This window comes from Schistocerca cancellata, chromosome 7 (genome assembly GCF_023864275.1).
Source record: "Schistocerca cancellata isolate TAMUIC-IGC-003103 chromosome 7, iqSchCanc2.1, whole genome shotgun sequence".
Lineage (NCBI taxonomy): Eukaryota > Metazoa > Arthropoda > Insecta > Orthoptera > Acrididae > Schistocerca > Schistocerca cancellata.
Genome location: NC_064632.1, coordinates 601,082,833 through 601,104,439, shown reverse-complemented (window position 1 = coordinate 601,104,439; position 21,607 = coordinate 601,082,833). Strand labels below are relative to the sequence as shown.

Genomic DNA, 21,607 nt, shown 5'->3' with positions numbered 1-21,607 from the left:
CTACGTCGTTATTTAACTGCAACCCCGTCGGAATATTCGGTATTCCGTAGTGAAAAACAACTTGAGAGTTATTTATAACCGTTGTAAGTAACGGTTATAAATAAACAACTGGAACCGTGATAACGGTTACTCCAGACTAACCGTCCGGCCCGTCTCTATCAAGTAGGCAGAGGTCGCGAGCTGGGAGGCGGCAGGAGTTATCGCGTGTCCTCGACGCCTCTGGTGTGGAGCTGTGGGAACTCGGGTCCAGTGCAGATAGCACTCACAGAGGGGGTAGGGGGAGGCGGGCAGGCTGCGGGGAGCCGGGACACGCGACCGGGCGGGCACTGCACGGGCGAAGGCGGCGCCGAGCGGAACCAAACGGACGTCTTTCGTGAGTCTCCTCGTGTTTATTTCGTCACCAAGTATCTGTTTTCTTTGTTTTTCAACCATATTCCACGACCTGTAGCGCAAAAAACTTTTTCGGTGCATTCCTGAACCAGTTCTCGTCAGTTGTGAATTTTAGCAGACTACTGCTCGTTACAGCTTATTTTAAACAGTGGTGCTAATAACAGTCCTTCTTATTGTCACATGTTCCAAGTTCTCGAAGCAGGTTCCTGAACGAATCTCGCTTTTGATAAAAGCGTGTCGGATTCGAACTACAATAGAAACAGTAGACACTTGCTGGAAGTTCTCTTAGAGTGGCAAAGTATGTCGGCCGCGTTTCCTAAGTGGCGTAACTGAACAGGAATGTCGAAGCCTGTTAGACGTTGAATTTAGTTAGGTACGGAGGGTGATTCACGTGTTACGATGGAAGTCAAAAACTACTGGAATGAGAGTGTGAAAAGTATTACAAAGTGTAATAAAAAAAAGTTACACGTATCACAGAACAATAAAACAAATTGTATTTTACCTGATATAAGACGCTACGGACTATAAGACGGATCTTAATTTTCAAACAATTTTTTTAAAAATTAACATTTTTATCATTACATTGCAAAGCCATAGTAAAAAAACTCGTAATTTTTAAAACCGAGCTGACCTTTTAAATCTATGATAATCGTCCGCTGAATTTTTAACTTCTTCTCCTTCTTTCTCCTCGTCGTCATCATTGACCTCTTCCTATACAATGTCATCTTCACTGCCATCGAAAGTGTTACGTATGCCGCACTTCTCGAAAGATTGAGCGATAATGTCTCACTCTACACCACTACTATTTTATCCACTGACACAATCGTTTGATTGTAGGTCGTTTTAAAGCTCCCTACGTCGTGAATTCGTGTCGGGTTTCATCCATCCCTCCTCACGGAATAACAGTAAGCTATTAATTTCCCTGTCTCAGTTTCTCTTTCACTGAATTTTTCAAATGGCTACTTGACCGATCCAGCGTAAGAAGAGAACTTTCCTTCAATAAAGTATGCTTTCTTCTCTCCCATATTCCATTAATCCATAATTTCCTACCCGAGCCATCCATCCAGCCCTTGTCATGTCCGTGAAGAACAACAGCTGGCGTTATTGCAGAAGGTTTTTGTATTGATTTGCGTTTGAAAATGATCATTGGGTGAAGTTCAGTACCGCAAGCGCAACGTGAGAGGTCAACAGTGAAGTGCATATATTCCTTTTACAACTTGTTTTTACAGTTACAGTTTTAGCACCTTTCATACCAACAATTCTGTTACACGGCCCATCAAATGTCAGAGGAGTTTCGTCCATATTAGCTACGTGGCTCAGTTCCACAATAGCCGTCTTTCGATGTTAAACAATAAAGCGATCGAAATGATATTCGTTGCACCGTGCACATCTAATGAATGAAATTTCCCAGCAGCTACAACGGTTCTTGCCAACATTCGACGGAAAACAGACTTGGTTCACATCTAAAAATACTTCTTTATCGGGAATCAATTTTGATGCCTACCATGGATACCGGAACATCGCCAGAAAAAGCAGTGCTGAACCTGAACATGAGCAGTACTGTAGATTGTAACTGAATTTCCACGGTTGTGTAATTCCCCGTTGGCTTCGAGTAGCGTTTGGAAATTTTGAGACCTTACAGTAAAGATTTCATTTTGACGACAAAAATGAACATCACACGGCTGGGACGTAAGTATATAGTCTGGCAGTATTACTTGTCCTATGCATCTCGGTTGGCGCTCGTCGTCTGTAGACATGGTGTCACACATAACAGTACCAGGAATCTAATGTGAGACAAAACCTGTTACCAGCAACGTACAGTTTCTAAACCATTCAAAAGATATGTTCCGTAAATCGAACTTGTTACTTACTCGATTTAGAGCAGGTAACGTAAACATTTTGTAACGAATCGGCTAAACGACTGAATTCTTGAATAACTGGCAAAGCAAGTTTGCCACTAGTTTCTCCTGTGAAAACACTAAAACATCAGGCAAAACTTTGCCAGACGCGATAATGGTATAGTGCAACGTGTACGAATGCGCGGTTTCATGTATAGTTCTGACTGCGACAAGTGTACGTCTTGCTCCCTTACTCACCAACACGCGTCGATACTCGCACCCTATGCGGTCGCTGTTGATCACGTAATCGCGATTAAGACTGGTAATAAGTGACTAAGTGTGTGTGCTGAAAAGTGCTGCAAGGTTCTCCGCATCTCCGATATTCTCTACCTCCGTGTTCGGGACGTATTTCGTGATGTGCCTTTGACTAATTTTATAACCTGATTTGAAATTCTTTGCCCGAGACAAAGATGCAGCAAACGTAAAATCTCTGTTAGTCGTAATCCGAAGCGCTGCACTCGCAGCCCACTGCTGGTGTATTCTCCTTGTCACACGCTCGTAACGCAGACCATATTCGACAGGTCGATCGAATGTCGATTTGTTTATCGACTGCTGCTGGTCGTATCTGGTCCCTCCTTTCATTACGTCTGTTACCCACAGTGCCAAATACTTCTTCCTTTTCAGGGGCGTTATCGTTACTTTCTTTCGCTTAATTTGCAGATTTCAATCTGTATGTTCCTTGGCCAATATTACCTCTTTTACTTTCTACATCTCCATCTACATGGATACTATGCAAATCACATTTAAGTGCCTGGCAGAGGGTTCGTCGAACCACCTTCACAATTCTCTATTATTCCAATCTCGTATAGCGCGCGGAAAGAATGAACACCTATATCTTTCCGTACGAACTCTTATTTCCCTTATTTTATCGTGGTGATCGTTCCTCCCTATGTAGGTCGGTGTCAACAAAATATTTTCGCATTCGGAGGAGAAAGTGGGTGATTGGAATTTCGTGAGAAGATTCCGTCGCAACGAAAAACGCATTTCTTTTAACGATTTCCAGCCCATATCCTGTATAATTTCTTTGACACTCACTCCCATATTTCGCGATAATACAAAACGTGCTTCCTTTCTTTGAAATTTTTCGATATACTCCGTCAGTCCTATCTGGTAAGGATCCCACACAGCGCAGCAGTATTCTAAAAGAGGACGGACAAGCGTAGTGTAGGGAGTCTCCTTAGTAGGTCTGTTACATTTTCCAAGTGTCCTGCCAATAAAACGCAGGCTTTGGTTAGCCTTCCCGACAACATTTTCTGTGTGTTCCTTCCAATTTAAGTTGTTCGTAATTGTAATACCTAGGTATTTAGTTGAATTTACTGCTTTTGGCTTTGACTGATTTATCGTGTAACCGAAGTTTAATGACTTCCTTTTAGCACTCATGTGGATGACCCCACACTTTTCGTTATTCAGGGTCAACTGCTACTTTTCGTACCAATCAGATATTTTTCTAAATCGTTTTGCAGTTTGTTTTGATCTTCTAATGACTTTATTAGTCGATAAACAACAGCGTCATATGCAAACAACCGAAGACGGCTGCTCAGATTGTCTCCCAAATCGTTTATATAGATAAGGAACAGCAAAGGGCCTATAACACTACCTTGGCGAACGCCAGAAATCACTTCTGTTTTACGCGATGACTTTTCGTCAGTTAGTACGAACTGTAACTACTACGAACTGTAATCTCTCTGACAGGAAATCACAAATCCAGTCACATAACTGAGACGATATTCCACAAGTACGCAATTTCAATAAGAGCCGCTTGTGTGGCACAGTGTCATAAGCCTTCCGGAAATCCAGAAACAGGGAATCGATCTGAAATCCCTTGTCAACAGCACTCAACACTTCATGTGAATAAAGAGCTAGTTGTGTTTCACAGGAACGATGCTTTCTAGACCCATGTTGACTGTGTGTCAATAGACCGTTCTCTTCGAGGTAATTCATAATGTTCGAACACAATATATGTTCCAAAATCCTTCTACATATCGACATTAACGATATGGGCCTGTAATTTAGTAGATCACTCATACTACCTTTCTTGAATATTGGTGTGACCTGTGCAACTTTCCAGTCTTTGGGTACGGATCTTTCGTCGAGCGAACGGTTGTATATGCTTGTTAAGTATGGAGCTAATGCATCAGCATACTCCCAAAGGAACCTAATTGGTATACAGTCTGGACCAGAAGACTTGCTTTCATTAAGTGATTTAAGCTGCTTCACTACTCCGAGGATATTTACACTCCTGGAAATGGAAAAAAGAACACATTGACACCGGTGTGTCAGACCCACCATACTTGCTCCGGACACTGCGAGAGGGCTGTACAAGCAATGATCACACGCACGGCACAGCGGACACACCAGGAACCGCGGTGTTGGCCGTCGAATGGCGCTAGCTGCGCAGCATTTGTGCACCGCCGCCGTCAGTGTCAGCCAGTTTGCCGTGGCATACGGAGCTCCATCGCAGTCTTTAACACTGGTAGCATGCCGCGACAGCGTGGACGTGAACCGTATGTGCAGTTGACGGACTTTGAGCGAGGGCGTATAGTGGGCATGCGGGAGGCCGCCTGGGAAGTCTTTCGCTGCCTGCTACGCCCTGGGGCGACCTCCCACACAAAAACACGTGAGGGGTCAGCCTCAGTGCCAGCAGTAACTGGGCTGGCCACCGGTGAGGACCAATCGTAGGACTCTGACGTGCTGGACGTCCGTTGGATCCCCACGGGCGGCCCACAACAGTGGTGCCCATCCACTGCAGCCTCAAGCAGTGTAACCGAAGCCATCACAGCCTGAAGCTGAGAGCGAAGTGTCACCAACTCGACTCGCATCCACACACAACAATCGCAGTCCCTGTCCATACTAAAGGTCATGGAAAACTAAACTATGCAGATAAACGGACTATCGACTAGCGCTACGGAAATCTACCGTAGAACTTGACGAAAACGCACGGACTGTGTCATAGTAGTACGCAGATGTTCAAAAACCTAACTACCGAAGCACTCAGGTGAAACCAAATAATTAGCCCCTGATAAGGAACTTGTAATATGTCACAAAAGTGGTTTATTTTCTGACGCAAACGAAAGCGCGAGAACTGTGGCCATAAGATTTTAAATTTACACGCAGATACTCAAGAAACTAAACTATTAAAGCACACAGATATAATAAAATTGAACCTGGTTAGGCACTCGTAAATGTCACAATAGCGGTTTACTTATCTGTAGCTGCGTCTGTCGCGGTCGGCTATTACTGCCTGACTTTAACTGAAAAGGGTACTTTTCCGTAGTTCTAGCTCGTAGTTCTCTTCCAGAACCCACTGCGACTTCAAGGTTACCGAACTACCACTAACAACTTTAGTCCACAAGTTTCGACGTATTCCATTTCATCACTTTCAGCTTCGTGATACAATTCTTCAATACTGACATCATTCTGCAGCTCCAAACACCATTCGACGATAGCCGCTCGAACCAATTTGGAACGCTGAGAACCGGAACTGCCTGGTGTGGGTAGTGCATTGTGATGCATGTGTCTTGTGATTCCCACAGCGGCAGGCTCACAAATCTACATCTACATCTACATCTACATTTATACTCCGCAAGTCACCCAACGGTGTGTGGCGGAGGGCACTTTACGTGCCACTGTCATTATCTCCCTTTCCTGTTCCAGTCGCGTATGGTTCGCGGGAAGAACGACTGTCTGAAAGCCTCTGTGCGCGCTCTAATCTCTCTAATTTTACATTCGTGATCTCCTCGGGAAGTATAAGTAGGGGGAAGCAATATATTCGATACCTCATCCAGAAACTCACCCTCTCGAAACCTGACGAGCAAGCTACACCGCGATGCAGAGCGCCTCTCATGCAGAGTCTGCCACTTGAGTTTGTTAAACATCTCCGTAACGCTATCACGGTTACCAAATAACCCTGTGACGAAACGCGCCGCTCTTCTTTGGATCTTCTCTATCTCCTCCGTCAACCCGATCTGGTACGGATACCACACTGATGAGCAATACTCAAGTATAGGTCGAACGAGTGTTTTGTAAGCCACCTTCTTTGTTGATGGACTACATTTTCTGAGGACTCTCCCAATGAATCTCAACCTGGTACCCGCCTTACCAACAATTAATTTTATATGATCATTCCACTTCAAATCGTTCCGCACGCATACTCCCAGATATTTTACAGAAGTAACTGCTACCAGTGTTTGTTCCGCTATCATATAATCATACAATAAAGGATCCTTCTTTCTATGTATTCGCAATACATTACATTAGTCTATGTTAAGGGTCAGTTGCCACTCCCTGCACCAAGTGCCTATCCGCTGCAGATCTTCCTGCATTTCGCTACAATTTTCTAATGCTGCAACTTCTCTGTATACTACAGCATCATCCGCGAAAAGCCGCATGGAACTTCCGACACTATCTACTAGGTCATTCATTTATATATATTGTGAAAAGCAATGGTCCCATAACACTCCCCTGTGGCACGCCAGAGGTTACTTTAATGTCTGTAGACGTCTCTCCGTTGATAACAACATGCTGTGTTCCGTTTGCTAAAAACTCTTCAATCCAGCCACACAGCTGGCCTTATATTCCGTAGGGTCTTACTTTGTTTATCAGGCGACAGTGCGGAACTGTATCGAACGCCTTCCGTTTCAGTGCTGGTCGAAGGCAATGCGTCATCCATTACCACAATTATGTCCGCCCCAGTAGCTGAGTGGTCAGCGTGACGGATTGCCGTCCTCTGGGCCCGGGTTCGATTCCCGGCTGGGTCGGAGATTTTCTCCGCTCAGGGACTGGGTGTTGTGTTGTGTTCATCATCATTTCATCCCCATCCGGCGTGCAGGTCGCCCAATGTGGCGCCGAATGTAATAAGACCTGCGCCAAGGCGGCCGGACCTGCCCCGCGAGGGGCCTCCCGGCCAATGACGCCAAACGCTCATTTCCATACCACAATTATGGTGCAACTCGTAAATTATGGTAGAGACTATGACATTACTACATAATGCAACATGTGACTTACCGCAAATTACTTACTGTACAAGGCGCATCACATATATTATTTACGAACGGTCACTGTATTGTTTCACAAAAAATATTGTATTCCGTGGGATGCAACATCAGTTCACTGCAAGTATGTTGGGGCTTGCGACAGACTTACCACAAAAAGCAGATCTTTCCTGGGGGAAATAATCACTCTTTATAATTTGACTGCTCACAATCAGTGACAAACAGGAAACAAGGGCAGCACATGCGTTTTCTTTTACAAGAGTTGGCTTCAAATGGCTCTGAGCACTATGGGACTTAACATCTGTGGTCATCAGTCCCCTAGAACTTAGAACCACTTAAACCGAACTAACCTAAGGACACCACACACATCCATGCCCGAGGCAGGATTCGAACCTGCGACCACAGCAGTCGTGCGGTTCCGGACTGAGCGCCTAGAACCGCGAGACCACCGCGGCCGGCTTTTACAAGAGCTGTTTGGAACGTAAGGTCTGATGGATCGCGAAAGGAAAACCACAGTGATAATAAAAAAAAATTATAATCTAAGTTACCCACACCTTCCAGCTACCTCTCTAAATAGACGCCATTCTGACTTAGGCATTTGCCATGACGTTGTACAAACCTTCCAGTACACTCGTCACAGAAAGCAGCCGCCTGTGTTGTCCGCCAATTTTCTACGCTGGTCTGTCTTTCATTGTTTGAGGCAAAATGTTGTCTTCGTCGCCAGCAGTCAACGTGAGCAGAGATGAACAATGGAGGGAGCCAGTTAAAGGCTTATTGTGGGTGATCAAACACTTCCCATCGAAAACGCTGCTGGAGAGTCATCATTGCCCCTGCAGAATGTCTCGAAGAAAGATATGAATGGCACTTGTGCTATGTGGGCTGCATAGCTTCAGGCGAAATCTCTTACAAAATTCACATACTTGGCGGGAGACACTGTTGCTTTAGGAATTTCTATGTGATCACTTTGCTCTCTAAACTGAAACGAGCGACGTGAAGCGATCGACAGGCACACATCCGTGCAAAGTTCCATCGAATTTTCACAGTGGTTTCCATTTCGCGCCTAATCGGACCTTACTTTCCGAATATGCCTCTTATCTGTGCACACTCGGTGCCACGCCTCGGTTTAAACAAAACGTCCTGTGGTCAGCTGCTGATGCTCTTCCTGAAGATTCCACAGCATTTCATTTTGCACCTGTTTTCATACAGCAGGGCTTAAAAGGTTACTTCTACGCTACTGAAACTGCTTGAGGTAATTGATTCACCTGCCTTGCTATTATTCCCTAGTGATTTATATGCTTTATAAACCGTCCAATTTCAACCAGTTCCGAAACTGAGAAAGTTACATATATAAAAAAAAAAGAAAAATGTTGCATTATCCGTGTAGGAGTGCAACACAGAATCTCCGCTCACAAATCAGGTGTCTTGGCCACTCGGCTACTGCCGCTTTCGCTGAAGCATCTCTACCTTTATGCTCATATAAACGACAATGTTCTAAGTTTCTTTTCCCGATTTCTCGGAAAATATGCGTTTCCAGATAACATTCACGACGACGAGAAATGCCCAGTTCACAATTATTTATCAATATATTTAATTTTGAGTCGATTTAGTGTCACGAACTTTAAGGGCGATTTTCTCAGAATCTGGTAGGTAGAGAGCGAAAATATCTTGCAGTCCTTAATTTTTGTTTATACACAAGCTATCTGTCAAAAATGAACCGAACTGGTTGACTGTTACATCGTCTCTCTCCCTCTCTATCTCTATCTCTATCTCTTCTTTAACAAAGGGTATCGGTCTGTTACGTTTGCAAACGTGGAAAAAAATATTTATAAGCCGTGACGTCGCGTACTTTTCGCACACTAAAATATACGCTAACGATCGTCACTGTTGCTATGTAAGCAAATAATTCTGAGTAAAGGTAGCCAACACACACGAATAACTCAAAAATACATGCGATTGTTTAAAATTGTAGTAGTTAATGTCCGATAAATAACTATTGTTCCAGAGAGAGACACGATATAATCATCTAAGTAGGTGGATTATTATTCCCAATGTTACGTAAATTCTTTCTTAAACAGTGTCCTTTTGTGCTGTCAATTATGATTCGAATAACATTTACGGCAGTGGAAACAAGATTCTTACCAGTCAGCGATTTACTCATAAGCAAGTCTGAGCCTCGTACTTTTATTTATTGTCTTTGGGTTCGACGAAGCCTATATTTTTAATGAAAACTTTTCTGCGAAGAATACTTTCTTTTCCTGATAGCAAAAATATGTAAAGTATTTTTCCCTGTTATCTTGTGTGTGAAGCCAGAAAATCGTGTGATTGATTACATTTCACGAAATGGCTGCCATTGCGCCATTACGACATCATCATCATCAGTTATCTGCTATATTAGCAGGGCCTTTGCCTCTCCATTTTCTACGATCCATTGCTTCCTTCTTAAGGCTGCTGTATCTTGTACCGTCCATCATGTCATCTAGTATCTGGAAACTCTTCCTTCCTCGCTTCCTTTTCCGTTCTACATAACCTTCTAAAACTGTTTTTATCAGTCCGTCATTCTTTCTTAATATATGCCCAATCCAATTTCTTTTTGTTCTCTTTATTACATCTAGTAACTGTCTTCTCTCTCCCACTCTTCTCAGTACCTCTTCATTTTTTACTCTGTCCATCCAACTTATTCTTTACATCTTCCGCCATGTCCAGATCTCAAAAGCCTCCAGCCTTTCTCTGTCTTTTTTCCTCATAGTCCGTGTTTCAGCGCCATATAGAAGAACACTCCATACAAGACATTTTATGAGTCTCTTTCTGAGTTCTCTGTCCAGACCGCTGCAGAAGATTCTCCTTTTCTTATTAAACGCCTCTTTTGCCATTGCTATCCTTGTTTTAATTTCTGTGGTGCACTTCCAGTCGGTGTCTACCCTGCTTCCAAGATAATTAAAATTTTGCACCTGTTCTAGTGTTTTTCCATTCAGCACAATTTTTATTTCCTTATTTCCTCCTATTGCCAATACTTTTGTTTTATTTGTGTTAATTTTCATTCCATATTTTTTTCCGTTAGTTGCAATGGTGTCCACCAAATCCTGTAATTCTTTTTCCCCTGTGGCTAGAAGGACCATGTCATCAGCAAATCTCAAGCACCCTACTCTTCTTCCTCCAATTTCTACTCCTTTGTCATCTAACGAGCATTGGTGAATCATATTTTCCAAGTACAGGTTGAAAAGAGTAGGTGATAAACAGCATCCTTGTCCTTTCCCTAGTCTGATCCAGTTTGTACTTTCTCCTCTCACTTTAACTGAAACTTTTTGATTAAGGTATAATGAGTTTGTAAGTCTTCTGGTTTTCCAGTCCACTCTCTTTTCCCTCATAATAATCGCCAGCTTGTCCCAAACCACATTGTCAAATGCCTTTTCTAAATCGATGAAGCACATATATAGGTCTCTTCCTTTTTCAATAAACCTTTCTCCGAGGATTCGTAGGAGCCCTATTGCATCTCTGGTGCCCGTATTCCGTCTAAAGCCAAACTGCTCCTCGCCGAGATTCTCCTCTATTACTTTTTCAAGTCTTTTATTAATTATTCTTAACAGCACTTCGGCTGCATGTGAAATGAGGCTGATTGTCCTGTGCTCGCTGCATTTCTTGGTTCCTTGTTTTTTCGGTAATGGAATCATTACTGTTGTCAAAACGTCCTCAGGCCATTCACCACTGTCATATATTTTATTACATAACCTCAATATTTCTCTTATTCCATTGTGGTTCAAGCATTTTAGTATTTCTCCCGGTATTGTATCTGTACCTACTGCTTTGCCATTTTTCATTGCAGCAATGGCAGACTTTACTTCTTCCATTATGATGGTCGGTCCTTTCTCTTCATCACTTACACTGTTGTGTGATTCAAGTTACAGAGTTTCTGGTTTGCTATTTGTGTCATACAGCTCTTTTATATATTCTTCCCATCTCTGGAGGACATCGTCACGATCTTTGTACACTACCTCTTCGTCTTTACTCAAAATTTCCATAGTAGCACTTCCTGCTCTGTTTTGTTCCCATATCATAGTCTTTACTCTGTTGTATAGTAAGTCGTATCTTCCCTTCCTGTCCAGTTCTTCAATTTCATCACATTCCTCTTTTAGCCATTTTTCCTAGCCTGCTCTGTTTCTCTTCGCAGTTCGTTATTTAACCTTCGGTATATCTTTCTTGCATCTTCAGTGTTCTTGTTTTTCAATTTTCTTCTCTCCTCCATCGTGGAAATCATTTCTTGTGTGACCCATGGTTTTTTTGACCTTTTCCCTTTTACATATCCTATATTTTGCTGTCCTGCTTTAATGATTCCTTTTTTCGGCATATTCCAGTACTCGTTGGCATTATCAGGTGCTTCTTTGTCTCGTAATGTGTTTAGAAAGTCCCGAGACAGCATTTCTGTAATTTGTTCTTTGTTGGACCTTATCTTCTCTAGATCCCACTTCTTCACCATTGTCGCCTTTTTCAGTTTTTTCATTCTTATTTCTATTTCTGCCATAAGTAAGTTGTGGTCACTATTAATATCTGCACCTGGTATTGTGTGCACCTTCTTGATTCCATTCCTGTATCTTTCTTCTACCAGTATAAAATCGATTTGGTTTCTGTATTTATCCCCTGGTGATTTCCAAGTGTAGAGCCTCCTCTTATGGTTCTTGAACCATGTGTTTGCCGCTATCAGCTGCCTTTCCCTGCAGAAGTCAATTAACCATTCACCTCTGTCATTTCTCTTTCCAAGACCATGACTGCCTACTATGTTTCCCTCTTTCCCTTCTCCCACAATGGCGTTCCAGTCTCCCATTACTATTTTGCAGCATTTTTTATTTTCGTCCATTATTCTCTCTATTACATTGAACGTTTCCTCTACAATTTGGTCATCATGTTCTGAAGTTGGCATATGCACCTGGACAATCAGTAAATCTTTTTGTGCTCCTTTCAGCCTTACACCAATAACCCGGTCATTTGCATAGTCTACATATTCCACACATTTAGCCAATTCCTTTGTCATAATCATTCCTACTCCATTAATTCCTTTTACTTCTCCTCCTGAGTATTAGAATACATATTCATCTGACTGCAACTCTCCATGTCCATTCCATCTTACCTCAGCAACTCCTACGAGGTTCATATGATTCTTTTCCATCTGTCTTTTAAGGTTTTCTAGTTGTCCTGCTTGTAGCAGAGTTCTGACATTCCAGGTACCAATTCTCGTTTTGATTTTTTGCCTCCTTTCAAGTTGTCCCCCCCCCCCCCCCCCCCCCCCCCGGAGATCCGAATGGGGGACTATTTTACCTGCGGACACTGATTTAACGTGAGAGGAAGCCATTTTTTGTGCATAAAATGGAGACTGCATTATGCAGGGAAGATAATCTGCGGTGGTATTCCGTTGCTTCCGCAGTTCTGGAGGCCGCCCCTAACATGGGATACAGACGCCTTTTTCAGCCGCCCGCTCCCGGTCAGACGCTGCATGAGAAGTATGGGTTGGAAAATGAAAGACCCCTAGCCCTCGAAACCTAATAGCGTCAGGGTCGGAAAAGAACAAGAGCTGGCCGAGGGTGGCCAGATAGGAAAGATAAAAGTGAGGAGCCTGGCATAAGCAAGGGGAAGCAATGCCCGTGGTCGCCAGCCACGTATCACTAGGTGTGACTCCCTGAGGAGGCCATTACGACAAAGAATGGCAAATGGCTAGTGACAAAAGTTGAATTCTAGCGTCAGTTAATTATTTCCGCTTAATTATATTCACGTGGAGGGAGAGGAAATGAGGACACAAGGACAAATACTAATTATACATATATGGTAAAGAAACTTATGTACAATTAACGGAATCGTGCGTCCAGAGACAACATCGTACAAAAGCGTCTAGTTGGTTCGAGAACCGACACCAAAGTGATCATTTTATTCGTCCAACTCTTTATCAAAAAATTGTGTAGAAATTCCATGACATAATATACTCATAGTCTTTCTTATTCTTAGTCTTTGTTACACAGAAATATATTTATTGTTAACGTTTTCATGATCAAAACAAGTAAATGTGGAGAGTTTTACTGGTTCAAATATGATATTCAATTATTGATAGGACATTTACACATTTTAGCACGCAGAGTTTTATTCGTTGATGACACAGTTCACTCGTGGTTATATTAAACATTCCTACGGTTTCTTAAAGGCTTTCCAGGAGACGGTATGCTGTGTGTGTATGTGTGTGCGCGCTTGCGCGCGCGTGAGTTCCGGTCCTTCCCTTGTCGGACTAGTTGTACGCATTTATTCAGCGGACGTGATCTGTAGATTCCGTCAGGAATCGGAACGTTCAGGGATGTGGAACGATTCACGGTATATAGTAATGAAAGACAGGGAAAACATAGAAACCTAGTGTGTGTACTGTACTAACGACAGACTGTCACGCTTTTGCTTAATGATCTCACGCTAACCTACTAAATTAGAAAGAAGGCTGTACTTTGAAAAGCCGGCTGCCTCGTCGTTTACACTAGGCAGGCGTTGTTTATCTGCTGTTGGTAGCTTCATATTTACTGCACTACAATGTCTATTTTCTCGAAGAAAATACTTGCCAGCATGGAAAATACTGAATCCTTTGTACGGCACACACACTTGTCACATAGCTTTAAAACGCACGCCACTCCTATTCGTGTGGGCAGAACAACTACCGATATATGGAGAAAAGGCGTCCAATGAAGAATGTTTCTAATTTAGTTTTTAAACTCGTAGTGGTTCCCAACGTTCTGCTTCGTGTTAGGCGGAAGCTTGTTGAGTACTTTATCACCAGTGTACATAATCCCATTATCAACCCTGCACAAGGAGGCAAATCCCAGGTGAACACTGCTTTTGGGTTTTGTATTGCGATTGCGTTAATCAGACTTCATCTGAGCTGGTTTTCAGTGCCATTAAGAAGTAGGGAAAGTCCGGCTGAAACGACATATCATTTTGTATTTAGATCATTTTGCTTCATAAATCGTGAGGTTAAATAACATTCATATCCAGACCATTCCTGATTCACTTTTAGCTTTCGTTATCTCTGTGCAATGTTTTTAAATTAACTTCTTTTAAGAAGTGCATAGTAGTCCATGTCATTTTGGACTGATGTCAGGGTAAAACGACATAGGAATATGAAAAAGTAGTAAATTGAGATAAGCATTAGATATTGGCTATATTTGATAGATTTGTACTTAAGAACAAATAAAATACAATTTCTGAAGCAATTACCGAGCGAGGTGGCGCAGTGGTTAGCACACTGGACTCGCATTCGGGAGGACGACGGTTCAATCCCGCGTCCGGCCATCGAGATTTAGGTTTCCCGTGATTTTCCTAAATCGCTTCAGGAAAATGCCGGGATGGTTCCTTTGAAAGGGCACGGCCGATTTCCTTCCCCGTCCTTCCCTAATCCGATGACACCGATGACCACGCTGTTTGGTCTATTCCCCCCAAACACTCCAATGCAAATCCTGAAACAATTCTTGAACAGTATCAATTAAGGTTTCCCAGTTCATTCGTATGAAAAATGAAGGCTCGAAGTAAAATTACAAACGTTAATTCATGAAACAAGAATATTAGCTCCGTCTTTTTTTTAATTTCACCAATCGCATCAATCTGAAGACTTTACAAATAAAGTTTTTTGTTCTGTGGCTTACTCCAGCACATTCAGCGTGTGCCCACAACTTACGCTGCTGACACGTTAACCAATGTTCTCCGCGTTTTGAATGCGAGTAAAGTTCCAAGAAGTGAAAGCAGTGAAAACCTACGCAAACATCATTGTTGTCGCCAAAAAGGTCTTTCTCGTACAATATTTCTTTTCCAAAACTAAGTATCATCTTTGCTTCTTTTCTATGCAGCACATTTTTTTTCTCGCGTTTCTCTTCGTGTCTCTGTTGAAGTTGTTTCACGTTTCCTTGGAGGTTCACGAACTAGAATATCTATAGTCGCTGCTGGAGCAGAGAGGAGTTCTGGAAACATGTCTTGTTACGAGGGCGGGGTGCAGTGTGCTGCTTCTCCATAGGTTTTAGCAAATGGAGGACACATTTCATACTTGGAAACTGTTCTTCCTGGATTACGCTCAAGGCACTTTGTAACTTCGATATGAAAATAAATTTGTAGTGGGCCAAATAAATGACCTTGTGGATGACATTGGTAGTTCACTGAGGCTTTTTGCAGATGCTGCTGTGGTGTATCGAGAGGTTGTAACAATGGAAAGTTGTACTGAAATGAAGGAGGATCTGCACCGAATTGACGCATGGTGCAGGGAATGGCAATTGAATCTCAATGTAGACAAGTGTAATGTGCTGCGAATACATAGAAAGATAGTTCCCTTATCATTTAGCTACAAAATAGCACGTCAGCAACTGGAAGCAGTTAATTCCATAAATTATCTGGGAGTACGCATTAGGAGTGATTTAAAATGGAATGATCATATAAAGTTGATCGTCGGTAAAGCAGATGCCAGACTGAGATTCATTGGAAGAATCCAAAGGAAATGCAATCCGAAAACAAAGGAAGTAGGTTACAGTACGCTTGTTCGCCCACTGCTTGAAGAATGCTCAACAGTGTGGGATCCGTACCAGATAGGGTTGATAAAAGAGATAGAGAAGATCTAACGGAGAGCAGCGCGCTTCGTTACAGGATCATTTAGTAATCGCGAAAGCGTTACGGAGATGATAGATAAACTCCAGTGGAAGCCTCTGCAGGAGACACGCTCAGTAGCTCGGTACGAGCTTTTGTTAAAATTTCGAGAACATACCTTCACCGAAGAGTCAAGCAGTATATTGCTCCCTCCTACGTATATCTCGCGAAGAGACCATGAGGATAAAATCAGAGAGATTAGAGCCCACACAGAAGCATACCGACAATCCTGCTTTCCACGAACAATACGAGACTGGAATAGAAGGGAGAACTGACAGAGGTACACAGGGTACCCTCCGCCATACACCGTCATTTGGCTTGCGGAGTATAGATGTAGATGTAGAAACATGACACCTAATGGCTGAGCCGGCCGGGGTGGCCGAGCGGTTCTAGGCGCTACAGTCTGGAACCGCGCGACCGCTACGGTCGCAGGTTCGAATCCTGCCTCGGGCATGGACCTGTGTGATGTCTTTAGATTAGTTAGGTTTAAGTAGTTCTAAGTTCTAGGGGACTGATGACCCCAGCAGTTAAGTCCCGTAGTGCTCAGAGCCATTTGAACCACTTTGAACCTAACGGCTGGAGCCAATTAGTGCGGTGAGCAGCAAAACAGAGCACAATGATAGCATTGTGTCCTTAGTAAAGCAGACACTTTCAATATTCCTATGACACGTATGTCTATACAGCAGAAGTATTACTTTATTATGTACAGAGGGCTTCACAAAAGAACAAAAATTCTTGAGTCACTGTGTGATGTTGCATTTATTTGTTCTGAAAGCGGAGGTGATATTCAAGACCATAAAAGTGGGTTAAAAGCTGTGAGCTATCTGAGGAGGTTAACCTTGCATTACTGCGCAACTGTTTCACCAGGTATCCGGTCTAGCTTACCAAATTCCCAACCAGACTAACATTAATTATAATCTTTTAGTACTCATCTTGCGATAACCGGTGATTATATATATATATATATATATATATATATATACAAAGACAATTTAAATAAAAATAAATAAATGTTTATATTTGGACATTTATTTTAATATTGATCATTCTTCCGTTAAAATTTCAGCATATCAAACATTATTCATAACTAAACTGGTGCCTTATTTCTTACAGAACACATCAAATAGGAAGCCAAGATTGGAAGACTACATAAAACACTGCATTCATAAAATTACACACGAAGAACGTTGAAACATATGCAAGAGGAAATTTACCACAACCAACCAATTCAATTTTCACCCAAAGAAGTTACGTTCGTAGCGCAATCCTGTCCGTCATGAAATTACCGCACACTGGTATACTAAACTCACACTAACTCTCTGTGAAATCTTCCTGAAAAGAATAGCTGAGGGCTACTTTGATGCTTACACCACATGCTTCACGTGGTCAACTTGGTTTACACAAAGAGTGTAACTCCACAATAATTTTGATAATTAAAATAAATTACATCGAAACGCAATTTACAAAAGAAAAACCTTGAACTGGTTACTATCGTCTTACTATTAACCTGATGGGTCAAACAATTGTATAAGCACGTGGTACTGGTCTCACAAAGTACACCCCGTGAGTGTTGAACATAAAGAAAAGTTGCTATATTGAAAAATATTGTCAAGACGAGACATTATAATCTCACGCACATTTGCATTTAACATTGATGATCTTAGTTAGAGTTACTGATCAACACGTGGTTCCACTTTACTGACAAAGTAGTGACAAAGCAACTACCGGAAGATATTCTGAACTTCACACTCGAATTACACTGCGTTGCAATTTAAGATAACATTACATATTTTAGAGCTAAACCCGAAATAAAGGTGATTAAATTATCAATTAGGTTGAACTTAAGAAATCCATTGTCCTACGGACTTAGCAGACACGCGCTTAGCCGGAGATCTTACCACTTCAGACGCTCGCCACGGCAGAGTGACCTGGGCCCCTACCGAGCGTGCTTAACAGGTACAAACGGAAGTGACCAGAGAGGCAGATTCCTATACGAACATGACAAGGGACGGACAGGACCATACTAAGAATAGAAACCTCTCTGCTTTTAGAAAGCGTAGCTACCTGTTCCGACGTTGGTCCTAGTGTTTTCTAGCAGACAGGCTTGTCTGCTACCATCAAGCATGCAACTAGAAATACATTTGGTCATTCATCCTCTCACACAGAAGGGAAGGGGGATGACAGTATCTTATCATGTACAGTGTATAAAAGAAAGCGGATGTAGGTTCCGTATGAGACTGTGTGACATGAATTACATATAAACTGTGTTTTAAAGTGTAGTAGTGTGACAGATCGTTCTTGTTTATGTGTAAAAGTAACACGTTCCACTGCTCAGTGTCCTCTCAGATAGCCAGAAACACCACAGTAAATTTAGAAGAGGAATTTACGCCGTAAATGACAACATATTTAAGAAATTAACATGAAAGGAATCCAACAGAGACCTTTCATAACCCCAACGCTCCGGGAATAGACTGTTCAGGGAATTTTCTGGCCATGCTACGACATTCCCAAGCAGGCTTCTCACACCCAACTTAAACCAAAAATGTAAAGAAAAGGCAAAAGGTCACCAGCTACTTGCTAAAACACAATAATTTCAACACATCTTTAGAATCTACCAATTTCAAAGAGAAAAAAAACAAGCTGTGACACCTATTTAAAAGATAGTGTAGACTTAATTTGGTCAGCAAGTAAAAACAATGGTTCCTGTGTCATTAATATGAAAACAATTTCTCGTTGTTACCGTTATGGAGTTCACCAGTATTTGCTCATTGCAAGAGCCAACTGCAAAATTTATGACTGTTTATTAACAAGAAAAATTTATGAAAATAGCAAAGGTGCCACAGCAATTAAAAAAAAAAACGAGAAAATAACATCAGTATTATAAAGCAGAACATCAGCGAAAAAAAAATTTCTATATCATATAAAACTAATAATTTTTAGAATTACAATAACTTTGTGGCACTAATTTAATCACTCTACTCTATTTCAGTTAGCAAACAATGATCACTGTGTCATTATACTGAAACTACAATTAATTATGTGATTGTTACCCTTATGGGGTTCTTCACTATAAATATGCCCCATGCAAAGGCTAATCGATCACAGTCCAATGAGCATGAATAGCTATCTGACTGATAAACGAAGAAATGCCACAGGAATGAATTTACAAAACAAAATATTACAAATCTAATACAACACACAAAAACAAACATTGAGAAATAAAACATCTCTGAAAGTACAGTAGTCAAAGTCTAAAAAAAAACAATAAATAAAATACCTGCAAAATACAAGAGTCAGGGTAATAAAAAAAACACCAATAAATCGAACCCCCTGCAAAATACACGATCAAAGTTTCTCTGAAAGAACACACATATATGCATTGGACTAGGAACCGTATAATCACTGTTCACTGGCACACTCGATAGTTCCACTGTTCCGTGGCACAATATAAGAAGGGGGGGGGGGGGGGTGTTCGTCGCTGCAGCTGTCAGTAGGGATTTTTGTCCATCTGTTGCGTGCAATCCCACCATCTCTGCCCTTTCATGAAGTTTCTCTTGGTGGCCCATGTCACGTACATCTCGATTTGGTTCCATTTTTGTGCTGTCAAAATCGTGCGGTTATCTCGTTTGACACGCCAGGTTGATATTCCTGGGCAAGGATGACATTTAATGGCTCTTCTTTGTGCCACTCGTAGCTACCAGAGAACATCGAACTATGATTTGCTGTCGCTTGACAGTGGGCATCCGCCAGGAAATGTTGATAGGCGTCGTTGAAGTCTGCCATTTTCTCTGGACAGTATGTGTCAAAAGGCTCCACGCCCCTTTATCCCCTGTCTTCTGTCGTTTCACCGCGGCCGTCTCGTCACGGTCGCGTGCGTGTTGTGCGTTGCCAGCAGATGGATTTCCTCGCAGTGGACCGCTCGGCCATTTCAGGTCATCGCCTCCATGAAGGGTCGCACTGGTGCGGCCGGCCATTAGCTCCGGGTGCAAGGGAAAGTGTTTGTCCCGTACCCTTCTTTTGTTGTTGACCGCGCTCCCGAAGTGGCCTAGTTGACAGTGTGTCTTGCTGGGAAACCCGCCTGTTTACAACTAGTCCTCCTCCTCGCTGCTCCCGCTGTCTCATAAGAGTTTAGCTGGTTCGCTTTCACATTCTCAACTGCATTCACAGAAATTGTTCATCATAGTTATGTGATTACAAAATGTCATACATAATAATGTCTTTCACAATTTTTAAGAACAAAAGTGAGACTTAATTTTTTTTAAATAAAAAAGTTAGATGAATCGACAATATAAAAATAAAAGTTAAATGACTTGACAGTATAAAAAATAAAAGTGAAATGTCTTAACAGTATAAAAATAAAAATTAAATGAACTGACAATATAATATCTAAATCCACATCACTAATGTGGTTCACTTGCGTTTTAATAAATCAAATGCTACTTATTAATTCACTAAAATGAATAGGATTATGCCTTGTGCAAGTATAGGTCAGGACAGCATAGGGTTCACATGTTATTTACACACACACACATGCACACCTGTTGTCTATTCTACAAAATAACTACCCATAAACATGCATTATTCAAACTTCTACTTCTATACACTACTAGTTAATCCAACAAGCTACTTCAATGCTGCTTCAACACAGTGTTTATACCACTACAACATTGTTCTAATTCGTCCTCTTCCTGACGCTCGCGGCATATGTCTTGTCACATGATAAATATGGAGAAACTTTCCTTAAACATACACAGTAAAAAGAACAATGGTTATTTACACGCCAAAACATTTATACCAGTTGACACACCTGGTAAGAGACTGGCAATTACACATTTATCATACTCATATGTTCATACATAAAACAGTAAGACAATTTCATCTAAGATTACGTTATCACAAGAATTAATCACACAGATGACTCTGAGAAGGGTAAAATATTTTCATCATACAGGTTATACTACATTTTCGTACCCATTTTGCTCCAATTTCGTTCCTTCTTTAAGTTACCTTTCGCTTCCAAATCAGTTATTTCGCCTGTGGTGGTTATTCTGGATTCATTTCTCATGAATGCCAAAATTGTGGTCTCCTCTATTCTGTAAAACAGTTTCATCTTAACATCCTATTGAACTTACAACTGACACAAAAGATCCGAATCCTCGTGTAGTTTAAATGACAAATGTTTTGTTTCATCCTTATTACATTAAACCAAGCTTTCCTTGGGTCCCATAATCAAAATTATTTGATCTTCCTCTACCTTCAAGAGGGAAATTTCTTCAGTTCAACCCATATAGGCTGCAGTGCATCCCGCACCAGCGAAAACAGTAAGCTGTAATGCTTACAGCATCAGCAAAACACATTAACATCGCTTTTCTAAGGCAAGCATTAACGCAGAATAATTTTTTAGGCTCTGGATCAACATCAATAAAGACTACAGAAAGGATCCATATTTCTGTTCCATTCTCCATTTGCTGAAAAACTGCTCGTATTTGACTACCTCAATAATATTTCAGGGCCACGTAAATTACACAAATCACAGCTCTTCTTTCACCTTGAAGGGAATCAATCTACTTACGAAATCCACAGACAGCACTTTACGTACTCAGCTATAAAGAACAAAAAAGATATATCATCAATATTAACATATTAGCGCATATTGGGAAGCCATTGGTTAAACAGTCGTATTAT

General features: G+C 41.6%; 1 protein-coding gene across 2 annotated transcripts in view; it reads left to right on the top strand.

Moving 5' to 3' along the window:
• The first annotated feature begins 291 nt into the window (after positions 1–291).
• Positions 292–21,607, top strand: part of LOC126092026 (uncharacterized) — a 489,900-nt gene continuing 468,584 nt past the window's right edge. The window contains exon 1 of one of the 2 annotated variants that reach the window (XM_049907420.1): positions 292–373. The gene's annotated coding sequence lies outside the window, so the exon portion shown is untranslated. The remainder of the gene's footprint in view (positions 374–21,607) is intronic. The other variant, XM_049907421.1, reaches the window with a different exon arrangement.